We start from the raw sequence: 14,511 nt of genomic DNA on the forward strand, positions 1-14,511 counted from the left end.
AACTCCAAGGAGTAACGGGGAAACAGACTAATTGGAGATTTAATCCGCAAATCTTAAATGAAAAAGCATGTTATGACTATCTTAAATCGCAATTTGAGACTTTTTTTTACGCAAACGACCTTCTTGAAACACCTGCGTCCCTGCTTTGGGAAACATTTAAAGCGTTTGTGAGAGGATGTATTATTGCTTTTCAAGCGTCTCAAAATAAGAAGAAGCGAGCTGAACAACATGACCTAGAAAGTCAGATAAAACAGTTAGACATAACAAATGCCATCGCTCCCTCTATTGAAATACATAATAAAATTGCAGCTCCCAAATATAAGTTAAATTATATTCTCTCAGCACATATTTTAAGGCTTTTTCAATATACTAAACAAAAATATTTTGAATTTGGAGATAAACCACAGAAATTGCTAGCACGTCAACTCCGTAAATTAGAAGATGATTCTACAATTCATAAAATTAGATCAGAAAATGGAGATTTGCTTAAACTACCTAAGGATATTAATCAGAGATTTTTGCAATTTTATCAGTCATTATATTCATCAAAAATAACAGATACTTCTGCGCAGATGCAAAACTTTTTGCAGGAATGTAACCTTCCTGGTTTGAATGTGAGTGATAGAAATTTACTGGGCGCAGAAATAACTATGAAAGACGTTGAAGAGACCATTAAATCCATGAAAAATGGGAAGACTCTTGGCCCTGATGGCTTAAATAATGAATTTTATAAAAAAATCAGTGATTTGATCTCTCCACGTTTGCAAACTGTATATAGTCACACCTTTAAACAACAGAGATTACCACAAACTCTGACTGAATCAACAATAATCCTCATTCCTAAAAAAGATAAGGATTCTGAAGACCCTGGTTCGTATAGGGCGATAGCTCTTTTAAATACTGATCAGAAGATATTAGCGAAAATCTTAGCTCAGAGATTAAGTCTAGTTATAGATAAATTGATACACCCCGATCAATCAGGCTTTATAGCCAAACGATATTCATTTTTCAACTTGAGACGCTTGTTCAATATAATTTATTCAAATAGACTATTAAATGAAGATTTAGCAATCATCTCGATAGATGCTGAAAAAGCATTTGATCAAGTAGAATGGCCCTATCTTTTCTCAGTGATGGAAAAATTTCAACTAGGTGAAAATTTTTGTTCATGGGTGAAACTTTTATATACATCCCCAACAGCTAGAATATTAACTAATCAAATGCTGTCATCTAAATTTCATTTATCTAGGGGTTGTAGACAAGGATGTCCACTATCACCGCTTCTATTTGCCCTTATTATAGAACCACTTGCTGAGAGTATTAGATCAAATTCAGATATTCATGGCTATAACACTAAACATACAACCAATAAAATTTCTTTATATGCGGATGATGTATTAATATATATTACAAAGCCAGAAATTAGCATTCCGAATTTATTAAATCTCATAACTCAATTTGGTTCATTTTCAGGTTATAGAATTAACTGGTATAAAAGTGAAATTATGCCAATAATGGAGCATAATCCGGCCATACTTCAACAATTTCCTTTTAAAATTGCCTATGAAAAGTTTAAATATCTTGGAATTTACGTGACTAGGAAATATACTTCTTTATTTAAATTAAATTTTCCTCCTTTACTTACTAAATTACACAGAAATATCCAATTTTGGAAAACACTCCCTATATCATTAGTTGGTCGTAGTAATGCTATAAAGATGATCTTTCTTCCACAGCTACTATACTTATTTCAAGCAATTCCGATCTATCTTCCAAAAAAGCTTTTAAAAAAAATTGATTCAATTGTTACTAATTTTATTTGGGACTACAAGACTCATAGAATAAATAAAAGACATCTATGTAAGTCTAAAATTAATGGAGGAATTGCTTTACCTAACTTTTTATTTTATTATTGGGCGGTTAATATTAAAAATATAACCTGCTGGTTGGATGATTCTGATCAACAACCGGATTGGTTAAAGATGGAGAAAGAGGATTGTTTACCATTCGATATTGGTGCAATCCTCTTAGCTCCAATAAATTTAAATAAAAAAACATTATACAGTGTTATCCGTACCTGGAAACAATTAAAGCTTACGTTAAAATTGAGTAAATTATCGGTTTTCTTCCTATTGCGAATAATCCTTCTTTTAAACCGTCTGTCTTAGATAGAGGCTTTGCTCAATGGAAAAGTTATGGAATTAAAAGGGTGGGAGATCTTTATCATAAGGGAACTTTTCTTTCTTTTCAGGATTTACAGCAGAAGTACGGATTACATGTTAATAATTATTTTAGATATTTACAACTTAGAGATTATGTAAAATCACACATGCAAGAATATAAGTTTAGAGGTCCAGAAACACTTGATGTATGCCTGAATCGACATTATAATTCAAATAAATTAATATCCTTTATTTACAATACTCTCCTTGACACTGACATTCCGTCATCAGAATCTTATAGACGAGCATGGGAGGACGAACTGAATCAATTTATAATGCAAGATATATGGGATGAAAGTTTACAACATATACATCAATGTTCATTGAATACTAGACATCCCTTAATACAATTTAAAATAATACTTGGATTACATTATTCGAAGACGAAATTAAATAGGATTTTTCCTAGTATCTCTCCTATTTGTGATAAATGTCAATTTCAAGAAGCTAATTTAACTCATATTTTCATAACTTGTATAAAAATGCAAAACTTCTGGTTGGAGATTTTTAAAATAGTTTCTAAAGTTATTAATAAAAAATTAGATATGGATCCAAAATTAATTATATTAGGATTATCAGAACATACTACAAATTTTACAGTAAGTCAGGTACATTTTCTTGATTACAGTCTAATAACTGCGAAAAAATTAATACTTAAATTTTGGAAAAAAACAATAACCCCCACAATTAAAATGTGGACTACGGAAATGACAGAGACCCTGCATTTGGAAAAAATAAGGTTTGCCTTAATCGACAAACCTGAGTTATTTTTAAAAATATGGTCTCCATTTATTGAATTTTTAGAAAAGTAAATGGGTTTGGCACAGGTCTAAAATAAAAAATGTAAATTAAAAGTTGAAACTTGAGTTAGGGGTTGGATGTACAACTGTGGTTATTGTCTCCCGGATCTACTCCCTTTAATTTTTATTGTTAGATCCTTTTTTTTTTTTAACCCTCTTATTCTCTCTCCCCAAGTTTATAGTTTATTTTTTTTAATTTTTACTTTCTCTCTTCAAAAATTTAAAAATTGAAGCTATGTAAGAACTTTGTAACAAATGTGTTTTTTTTATTTCTATTTGTACATATGCTTTTCAAAAAAAAAAAAAAAAAAAAAAAAAGGAACGTAAGCAGCACATTGAGGTTTATTGCAAGCGGGGTTGGAGATGAAAATACAGTTTAAGTTTAGCCATACCTGAAATACTATGTGCGATGTTGGTCTCGTTATTTAACAGTATATTTGCATTGAAAATAGCCCAAATGAGATTAACTCACTTAATTTCAGGGATAAAGCTTTTATACTACCACAAATGTCTAAAAGTGTTGGTTTGTGTTGTTTGGAGTTGACAAGGATGTGGGATGAGGGGTGAGCCACACACGGTCCCACAGCAGCAGAACAGTGTAGTTGTTGGGACAGAGTCAGAGATAAACAGCATGGAAACAGGACCTTTGAGTGCACACCAACCATCCTTTAAAAAAAATCCTACCCTCAACTATGTCATTCCACCCATTTTATCTTTGGGCTTTTTTTGTTTTTCACTAATATTGTTTTAAATAACGAACTGAAAATTTATTTGTTTTTATGTTATCGTTTAGACGTATTATGGTACTTCAAATAAGAATTTCATTGCGCCGTTTCGGTAAATATGTTTCAATCTCTCCCTTCTCCTATTCCCCCATCCTCTCCCCCACCCCCTTTCCCACTGCCTCTTCCCATTCTACCCACCAAAATTGCTCCATTCACCACAACACAGAACAATGTAAAAGATAGAATTAAAAGAAAGTACCATCAATGATGTTTTGGGAGCTGAGAGGACTCCCGCAAGATCAAAGGGAGAATGTGTAAATTCCACACAGTCAGCACCCGAGGTCTCGTTCGAAGCCAGATGATGGGAGAGCCGAGGCAGCAGCTATATCAGTGTAAGAAAATAACTGTAGATGCTGGAACAAATCGAAGGTACTTATTCACAAAATGCTGGATTAACTCAGCAGGTCAGGCAGCATCTCAGGAGAGAAGGAATGGGTGAGGTTTCGGGTCACGACCCTTCTTCAGACTGATGTCAGGGGGGCGGGACAAAGGAAGGATATAGGTGGAGACAGGAAGATAGAGGGAGAACTGGGAAGGGGGAGGGGAAGAGAGGGACAGAGGAACTATCTAAAGTTAGAGAAGTCAATGTTCATACCGCTGGGCTGCAGGCTACCCAAGCGAAATCTCCCCTCATCCTCCTACGCTTCATGGAACAAAGACCCAGCCTACTCAACCTCTCCCTTTACCTCACACCCTCTAGTCCTGGCAACATCCTCTGAACCCTTTCAAGCTTGATAATATTTTTCCTGTAACATGGTGCCCAGAACAGAACACAATATTCTAAATGCGGTCTCACCAAGGTTTTCTTCAACTGCAACATGACCTCCCAACTTCTCATTTCACTTGGGCAGCCTGCAGCCCAGCGGTATGAACATTGACTTTTCCAACTTTAGATAGTTCATTGCAGAACTGAGAGAACTGAGGCAGGTGAGCGGCTGGAACTAGGTATGGAAGGTGATAAAGAAAGCTCACTAGGCGGGATAGCACAGCAGGAAGCAACGTTGGACTGTTGTGAATTTGCAGAATTACCCAGAGAGCAGAGAATTTGTGAATTTGTGGAATTCTCTGCCACAGAAGGCAGTGGAGGCAAATTCGTGGAAGAATTTAAAAGAGAGTTAGATAGAGCTTTTTTTAGATTTAGATTTAGAGATACAGGGCAGAAACAGGCCCTTCGGCCCACCAGGTCCGCGCCGCCCAGCAATCCCCGCACACGAACACTATCCTACACCCACTAGGGACAATTTTTACATTTGCCCAGCCAATTAACCTACATACCTGTACGTCTTTGGAGTGTGGGAGGAAACCGAAGATCTCGGAGAAAACCCACGCAGGTCACGGGGTGAACGTACAAACTCCATACAGATGGTGCCTGTAGTCAGGATCGAATCTGGGTCTCCGGCGCTGCATTCGCTGTAAGGCAGCAACTCTACCGCTGCGCCACTGTGCTCTTGGGGCTAGTGGAATCAAAGGCTATGAGGAGAAGGCAGGCATGGGTTAGAGTCATAGAGTGATACATTGTGGAAACAGGCTCTTCGGCCCAACTCTCCCACACCGACCAACAATGTCCCAGCTACCCTAGTCCCACTTGCCTGCACATTGTTCATAACCCTTAATACCTGTCCTATCCACATACCTGTTCAACTGTTTCTTAAACGATGCGATAGGCCCAGCCTCAACTACCTCCTCCGGCAGCTTGTTCCACACACCCACCACCCTCTGCGTGAAAAAATAACTCCTCAGATTCCTATTAAATCTTTTCCCCTTCACCTTGAACTGATGTCCTCTGGTCCTCGATTCCCCTACTCTGGATAAAAGACTCTGTGCATCGACCTGATCTATTCCTCTCATGATTTTGTGTACCTCTATAAGATCTCCCCTTATCCTCCTATGCTCCATGGAACAAAGATCCAGCCTACTCAACCTCTCCCTTTAGCTCACACCCACTAGTCCTGGCAACATCCTCTGAACCCTTTCAAGCTGATAATATCTTTCCTATAACATGGTGCCCAGAACTGAACACAATATTCTAAATGTGGTCTGACCAAGGTCTTCTTCAACTGCAACATGACCTCCCAACTTCCATTATAAGAAAATAACTGCAGATGCTGGTACAAATCGAAGATATTTATTCACAAAATGCTGGAGTAACTCAGCAGGTCTGGCAGCATCTCAGGAGAGAAGGAATGGGTGATGTTTCGGGTCGAGACCCTTCTTCAGACTGATGTCAGGGGGGGCGGGACAAAGGAAGGATATAGGTGGAGACAGGAAGATAGAGGGAGAACTGGGAAGGGGGAGGGTAAGAGAGGGACAGAGGAACTATCTTAAGGTGGAGAAGTCGATGTTCATACCACTGGGTTGCAAGCTGGCCAGGCGAAATACGAGGTGCTGTTCCTCCAATTTTCGGTGGGCCTCACTATGGCACTGGAGGAGGCCCATGACAGAAAGGTCAGACTGGGAATGGGAGGGGGAGTTGAAGTGCTCGGCCACCGGGAGATCAGTTTGGCCAACGCGGACCGAGCGCAGGTGTTGAGCGAAGCGATCGCCGAGCCTGCGCTTGGTTTCGCCGATGTAAATAAGTTGACATCTAGAGCAGCGGATGCAATAGATGAGGTTGGAGGAGGTGCAGGTGAACCTCTGTCTCACCTGGAAAGACTGTTTGGGTCCTTGGATGGAGTTGAGGGGGGAGGTAAAGGGACAGGTGTTGCATCTCGTGCGGTTGCAGGGGAAAGTGCCCGGGGATGGGGTGGTTTGGAGGGTTATCTTGCTATGGAGGGCGTGCTGCGTAGGTTCACTAGGTTAATTCCCGGAATGGCGGGACTGTCGTATGTTGAAAGGCTGGAGCGATTGGGCTTGTATACACTGGAATTTAGAAGGATGAGGGGGGATCTTATTGAAACATATAAGATAATTAGGGGATTGGACACATTAGAGGCAGGAAACATGTTCCCAATGTTGGGGGAGTCCAGAACAAGGGGCCACAGTTTAAGAATAAGGGGTAGGCCATTTAGAACGGAGATGAGGAAGAACTTTTTCAGTCAGAGAGTGGTGAAGGTGTGGAATTCTCTGCCTCAGAAGGCAGTGGAGGCCAGTTCGTTGGATGCTTTCAAGAGAGAGCTGGATAGAGCTCTTAAGGATAGCGGAGTGAGGGGGTATGGGGAGAAGGCAGGAACGGGGTACTGATTGAGAGTGATCAGCCATGATCGCATTGAATGGTGGTGCTGGCTCGAAGGGCTGAATGGCCTACTCCTGCACCTATTGTCTATTGTCTATTGTTAGGAAGGGACGAGTGGACCAGGGAGTTACGGAGGGAACGGTCTCTGCGGAACGCAGAGAGGGGAGGGGATGGGAAGATACGGCCAGTGGTGGGGTCCCGTTGTAGGTGACGGAAATGTTGGCGGATGATTTGTTGGATCCGCTGGCTGGTGGGGTGGAAGGTGAGAACGAGGGGGATTCTGTCCTTGTTGCGAGTGGGGGGAGGGGAGGAAGGGCGGAGCTGCGGGATGTAGAAGAGAGCCTAGTGAGAGCCTCATCTATAATGGAGGAGGGGAAGCCCCGTTTCCTGAAGAATGAGGAGATCTCTGACGCCCTAGTGTGAAACACCTCATCCCGGGCTCAGATGCGGCGTAGACGGAGGAATTGGGAGTAGGGGATAGACTTTTTGCAGGGGACCGGGTGGGAAGAAGTGTAGTCCAGATAAATGTGCGAGTCAATGGGTTTATAGTAAATGTCCGTCACTAGTCTGTCTCCTGTGATGGAGATGGTGAGGTCCAGAAACGGGAGGGAGATGTCGGAGATAGTCCAGGTATATTTAAGGGCAGGATGGAAATTGGAAGTGAAGTGTATGAAGTCAGTGAGTTCTGCATGGGTACAAGAGGTAGCACCAATGCAGTCGTCGATGTAGCGGAGGTAGAGTTCGGGGATGGGGCCGGTGTACGTCCGGAACAGGGATTGTTCGACGTACCCGACAAAGAGGCAGCATAGCTCGGACCCATGCGAGTGCCCATAGCTACGCCTCTGGTTTGGAGGAAGTGGGAGGAGTCAAAGGAGAAGTTGTTAAGGGTAAGAACCAGCTCTGCTAGGCGGAGGAGAGTGTTGGTAGATGGGGATTGGCTGGTTCTACGGTCGAGGAAGAAACGGAGGGCTTCGAGACCATCCTTGTGGGGGATGGAAGTGTAGAGTGACTGGACATCCATGGCAAAGATGAGGGAGTGGGGGCCTGGGAACCGGAAGTTATCGAGGAGATGGAGAGTGTGTGAGGTGTCTTGGACGTAGGTGGGGAGGGATTTAACCAGGGGGGATAGGATGGACTCGAGGTAGGTGGAAATAAGTTCGGTGGGACATGAGCAGGCAGAGACAATGGGTCTGCCGGGACAGTTCTGTTTATGGATTTTGGGTCGGAGGTAGAATCGGGCCGTGCGGGGCTGGGGAACTATAAGTTTGGAGGCATTGGAGGGTAGATCGCCGGAAATGGTGAGGTCCGTGATGGTGCTGATGATAAAGGTCTGGTGTTTGTCGGTGGGGTCATGGTCCAGGGATAAGTAGGAAGAGGTGTCTGAGAGTTGTCGTCTGGCCTCGGTAGACTTCTATTCTCAAGACTCTGACTGATGAACGCCAAAGTGCCAAAAGCCTTTTTGACCACTTTATCTACCTGCGACTCGACCTTCAAGGAACCATGCACTTGTACTCCTAGATCCCTCTGCGCTACATTACCCAGAGGCTTACCATTTACTGTGTAGGTCCTGCTCTTGTTCGACAACCCAAAATGCAACACCTCACACTTCTCTGTATTAAATTCAATCAACCATTCCTCCACCCACGTGGCCAATCGTTCCAGATCCTGCTGCAATCATTCACAACCATCTTCACTATCTGCAAAACCACTAACTTTTGTATCATCAGCAAACTTGCTGATCTTGTCCTGTATGTTCTCATCCAAATTATTGACGTAGATGACAAACAGTAACGGGCCCAGCACCAAACCCTGTGGCACACCAGTAGTCACAGGCCTCCATTCTGAGAAGCAACCTTCCACCATCACCCTCTGCTTCCTGATTACTTCAGGGTTACTGATTGTGGATGATCAGCCATGATCCCAATGAATGGCGGTGCTGGCTGAAAGGGCTGAAAGGGCTGAATGGCCTCCTCCTGCACCTATTTTCTATGTTTCTTTGCTTCTATTGAATTGCATCTATTTAATGTGAGAGGCCTGATGGGCAAGTCTTGGATAGGTACATGCGACTGGGACATTTAAACATTACAAAAACATCGCTAAGAGAGGTACAGAACTGGCAGCTTAATGATCTCGGGTACAGGTGCGAGAGTTACAAGATAGAGGTGGGGGTAAAAGAGGAGGGGATGATGCTCGGTTGATTAAGAAGAATGTCACAGCAGTAATCAGATGACATTTCTGATGGGTCTTGCAGTGAGGTTATAGGGGTGGAGCTGAGAAATAAAAAAACAGATGATTAGCTTGTTGGGAGTGTACTATAGGCCCTTAAATAGTCAACGGGAATTATCAGAACAAATGTGCGAGGAGATTTCCGACAGCTGATTAATAGGGTCACCACCATCGGCAATTTTAACTTTCCCAATATAGACTGGGACTGACAGAGTGTCAAGGGCTGCGATGGGATGGAATTTGTCAAATGAATTCAGGAAAGTTTCTTTAGGTAATACAGTGCATTCAGAAAGTATTCAGACCCCTTCAGTTCTTCTACATTGCGCTCTGTTACAGCCTTATTTTAAAATTGATTAAATTCACTTTTGTTATCATCAATCTACACACAATACCCCAGAATAAAAAAGCGAAAACAGGTGTTTTGAAATTTTTGAAAAGTAATTTGAAAATAAATAACTGAAATATCATATTTACATAAGTATTCAGACCCTTTGCTATGACACTCAAAATTGAGCTTTTTTTCATCCTATTTCTATTGATTATGCTTGAGATGTTTCTACAACTTGACTGGAGTCCACCAGTGGTAAATTAAATTGATTGGACATGACTTGGAAAGACATCCACCTATCTACATAAGGTCCCACAGTTGACAGTGCATGTCAGGGTAAAAACCAAGCCATGAAGACGATGGAATTGTCCTTGGACGTCCGAGACAGGATTGTGTTGAGACGTATCTGGGGAAGGGTATAAAACAATTTCTGCAGAATTGCAGGTCCCGAAGAGCATAGTGTCCTCCATCATTCTTAAATGGAAGAACTTTGGAACCACCAGGACTCTTCATAGAGCTGGCCGCCCGGCCAAACTAAGCAATCGGGAGAGAAGGGCCTTGGTCAGGGAGGTGACCAAGAACCCAATAGTCACTCTAACAGAGCTCCAGAGTTCCTCTGTGAAGATGGGAGAATTTTCCAGAAAGACAACTATATCTGCAGCACTCCACCAATCAGGCCTTTATGGTTGAATGGCCAGACAGAAGCCACTCCTCAGTAAAAGGCACATGATAGCCCGCTTGGAGTTTGCCAAAAGGCACCTAAAACACTCTCAGACCATGAGAAACATGATTCTCTGGTCTGATGAAACCAAGATTGAAATCTTTGGCCAGAATGCCAAGCGGCACCGCTCATCACCTGGCCAATACCATATCTACGGTGAAGCATGGTCGTGGCAGCATCATGCTGTGGGGATGTTTTTCAGTGGCAGGAACTGGGAGACTAGTCAGGATCGAGGGAAAGATGAATGGAGCAAAGTACAGAGAGATCCTTGATGAAAACCTGCTCCAGAGCATTCTGGAACTCCGATTGGGGCGGGCGTTTATGATTAAAAAATGAATTTAATCTGTTTTAAAATAAGGCTGTAACGTAGCAAAATGTGGAAAAAGTGAAGGGGTCTGAATACTTTCTGAATGCACTGTATGTAGAGGCCACTATTGGAGAGGGCAAAGCTTGATCTTCTCTTTGGAAATTGGGACAGGCAAGTGCCTGAAATGTCAGTGGATGAGCATTTTAGGGCCAGTGACCAGTTCTGTTAGCTTTAAAATAGTTATGGATAAAGAGAGGGTGGGCCCACAGTTAAAATTCTAAATTGGGACTAGTGTAACTTTGATGGTATGAGACAAGTACTTGCTCAAGTTGATGGAGTAGGTTGTTTGCAGGCAAAGGAACATCTGGAAAGTGGGATGCTTTTAAAAGTGTGATGGCATGAGCTCAGAGCATGCATGTTCCAATTCGAGCAAAGGGCAAGGCAGGTGGGAGTAAGGAAGCCTGCATGATCAGAGAAATTCACAGATTTTCCTTTTGATGTTTGGTTTACCAGGGCAAACACTTTAGAGGTTTTCCTTCCTCCAAATAAAGCAATAAAATAAGGTTGAAAGGGTAACAGGATATTTGCTTATCTGTAAAGGTGTAGAATTGGGTTGTGTTTACTCTGCTGTGCTTTCGGAAGTGTGCGATGTATAGTTGTTTAAGACCATTTGGAGGAAGGAAAACCTCTAAAGTGTTTGCCCTGGTAAACCAAACATCAAAAGGAAAATCTGTACATAAGAAGCAGATGATTTTTTTTGTTCGTTGAGCAATCTCTTAAAATTGCTCCCAGTGATCACTGTATTTGGCGCTTTTGAATAAAGTCTTGATTGTATTGCCATGTCTTTGTGTTGTGTTTTAAAGTTTTCTTTAACAAGGGGGAGCTGGGCAGGCTAGGGCTTTATTACTTTGAGCTTAGGAGGCTAAGAGGTGATCATATGAAGGAAAATACATTATCGTCTATCTAGTCTGAGCATTTGACAGCACTGGGCCTCCACTCGCCGAAGTTTAGAAAGTTGAGGGGGGACCTCATTGAAAATTACAGAATAATGAAAGGCATAGATAGAGTGGATGTGGAAAGCATGTTTCCACTGGTGGGAGAGTTTTGGACCAGAGGTTATAGCCACAGAATGAAAGGGCACTCTTTTAGAAACGAGGTAAGGAGGTAGAGATCAGTCATGATTGAATGGGGAGTGGTCTCGATTCATTAAATGGCCCAATTCTACTCGTGTAACTTGCGAACTTTTATCCTGAGTAGGGAACTCAAGAACCAGAGGGACTTAAGTTTAATGTGAGAGGGAAAAGATTCAATAGAAATCTGAGGGCAGCATTTTCACACAGAACGAGCTGCCAGAGGAGGACCTTAAGGCAGGTGCTGTAAAACATTTAAAAGACATTTGGACAGGTGCTTGGATAGGAAAGGTTTAGAGGGATATGGGTCACATTCTGGCAGGTGGGACTAGCGTAGATAGGAAATCTGGTCTGGATAGGATAGTTGAACAGAAGAGCCTGCTTCTGTGCAGTATGACTCGAGGTCGGATTAGAGATAGTCAGCATTGCTTTGTCCATGGGAAATCCTATCTCACAAACCTGACAAGTATATTTCGACGATGAGGGCAGGACAGTGAGCAGGGCAGTTTATATGGACTCTAGAACACCATTGACAAGTTGCCATATGGTAGACTAGCGTGGAAGGTTAGATCACATGGAATCCAAGGCAAGCTAGACAATTGGATTCAAGATTGGCTTGGAGGAAGTAGTCAATGTGTAGTTTTGGAGCACTGTTTTTCTCATTGGAGGCCTGTGACCAGTGGAGTGATGCAGAAGCTGGTGCTGTTTCCACTGTTGTTTGTTATCTACATTAACAAATTGGATGACTGTGTAGCTAAATTTGTTGGTGAATTTGCAAATTATGGTAATTACACCATAATTGTTCAGGCACATTCAGGGAGAGCATGGTGATGCTGGAATTCTCCACCCTGGAGGTTAGATTGTTGATGATAAATAGGTCACAGGTCAGTTTTTCAAAGATCAGGGAATGGAAAGCTATGTGCACTTGGCACAGAAGAGGAGTTGAGGTGTGGAGCAAATTGGCTCTGGTCACATTAAATTATGGGGCAGGTTTGGGGAGACAGGTGGCCTACTCTCACTTCTACCCTTTTGTGTTGTGGTGTAAAAGGGTAGAGTGCTTTGGGAGGTGATTCTAGGGAAGAGGGTCTAATCTGCCATGTCTGGATGATCTAAATTCAAAGAGATAAAGGAAAAGGTGAGATCTTAATGAGGGGTAAGCAAGACAAAACACACACCCATCTTCCAGTCCCAGCTCCCTCTTACCTCAGCCTTCCGTGTGTCTGTTGCTCTAATGTTCCCTGTGGCCTTTCACCAGACCTTGCCTCTGTCTCTGACATGTAGAGCCCATTGTTCTCGCTCTATCCGCTTCCTGAAACAAACACCACATCAGTCAGGGACGCGACAAATCTGGCTGCTGGAACTTTAATGAATGTTGGAATACAAAGAGGCATGCAGCACCACAAGTCCCCTTTAAATTTTCCGCTCTCACATTAAACCTACAGACCCTAGTTTCAGAACTTCACTCGATCTATGCTCAAGTGATTTTATAAACAAAAGGTCATCCCCTTAGTTTCTTCGCTCCATGGAAATCAATCCCAGCCTGTCCAGCCTCTCCTTCTCACTCAAACCCTCCAATCCAGGTAATCCATCAATCTATGTTGCATCTTTTGCGGTTTACTAACACCCTTCCTGTAGCAGGGTGATCAGAACTGTACATATCACAGCAGGTGTGGTCTCCCCATGTCTTGTACATTGAGACAGGATGCTGCAGAGCGGACTAGAGACAGATGACCTCTGGTGCTGTCTGCACCCCCTTTACCTCCCTGGCCAGGCTCAGTCTCCCAGCTACAACCCCCTCCATGTCTCCCTCCTAATCTCCCCCTCCCCAGTTCCAATCCCAATGCCCCTCTGTGTCTGCCTCACGTGTCCTAAACCCTCACCATCCCCTCTGCCCCCCCCCTCGATCCTGTGCCCATCCCCCTGCCCCCTCCCCACCCGCTCCACTCCCATAACCCTTGCTATCTCCTCTCCATCCTCCTTGTTACCCCTGCGCAACCATCCTCCCCTCCAGCCCCATGCCCTCCCACCCACCCTGCCTACACCCCTCACTGCCCGTCCTTCTCCCACCCCACTCTCCCCCCACCGCTACGCCCTTCTCTCCTTCTCAGACCCCACCCTGCGCCACTCGGCCCCACCTGTCGTCTCTCCCCGCTCCATCCTCCGTCCCCTCGGGCGCTCCCTCGCTCTCCGACCGTTAAACCGCCATCCTCGCGGAGTTCGCGGTCGCCATGACGGCGTGACGTGGGGCGGGGCTTGCGATCCACCTGACGGCGTGACGTGGGGCGGGGCTCGCGAGCCACCTGACGGCGTGACGTCGTTTAGACTCACGGTCTCCATAACAACGTGACGTAAACAGAGGTCGCGGTCCACCTGACCCTGGTTGATTCTGATTCTGGTTGATTACTGCGCAAACACCTCATAAGTGGAGATCTCGCGCAGGTCGGAGTGATAGACGAGTGATTAAATTTTGATTTATTGACAAAATGCTGGAGTAACTCAGCAGGTCAGGCAGCATCTCGGGAGAGAAGGAATGGGTGACGTTTCGGGTCGAGACCCTTCTTCAGACTCGGGTTAAATTTTGAAGTGGGCCTTTTTGACCGGAGGGCTGGACTCACGGTCTCCCTGACGACGTGACGTAAACAGGGGTCGCGGTCCAGCTGACGGCGTGACGTGGGGCGGCGCTCACGGTCTCCCTGACGACGTGACGTAAACAGGGGTCGCGGTCCACCTGACGGCGTGACGTGGGGCTGGACTCAGGACCACCTGAGGGCGAGACGTCTTGGGAATCTTATAGAAACGTACAAAATTCTTAAGGGGGGG

The 14,511-nt window shown here is 43.9% G+C and overlaps 1 long non-coding RNA gene across 1 annotated transcript; it reads right to left on the reverse strand.

Moving 5' to 3' along the window:
• Nucleotides 1-5,095: 5,095 nt before the first annotated feature.
• On the reverse strand, nt 5,096-13,920 carry LOC144612251 (uncharacterized). Its single transcript, XR_013549646.1, has 3 exons — nt 13,827-13,920; nt 12,895-13,000; nt 5,096-5,277 (listed from the first exon to the last, which is right to left on the reverse strand). It is a non-coding gene; the product is annotated as an uncharacterized LOC144612251 (long non-coding RNA).
• Between the last annotated feature and the right edge of the window lie 591 nt (nt 13,921-14,511).

The sequence above is a fragment of the Rhinoraja longicauda genome, chromosome 43 (assembly GCF_053455715.1).
Source record: "Rhinoraja longicauda isolate Sanriku21f chromosome 43, sRhiLon1.1, whole genome shotgun sequence".
NCBI classification, from domain to species: domain Eukaryota; kingdom Metazoa; phylum Chordata; class Chondrichthyes; order Rajiformes; family Arhynchobatidae; genus Rhinoraja; species Rhinoraja longicauda.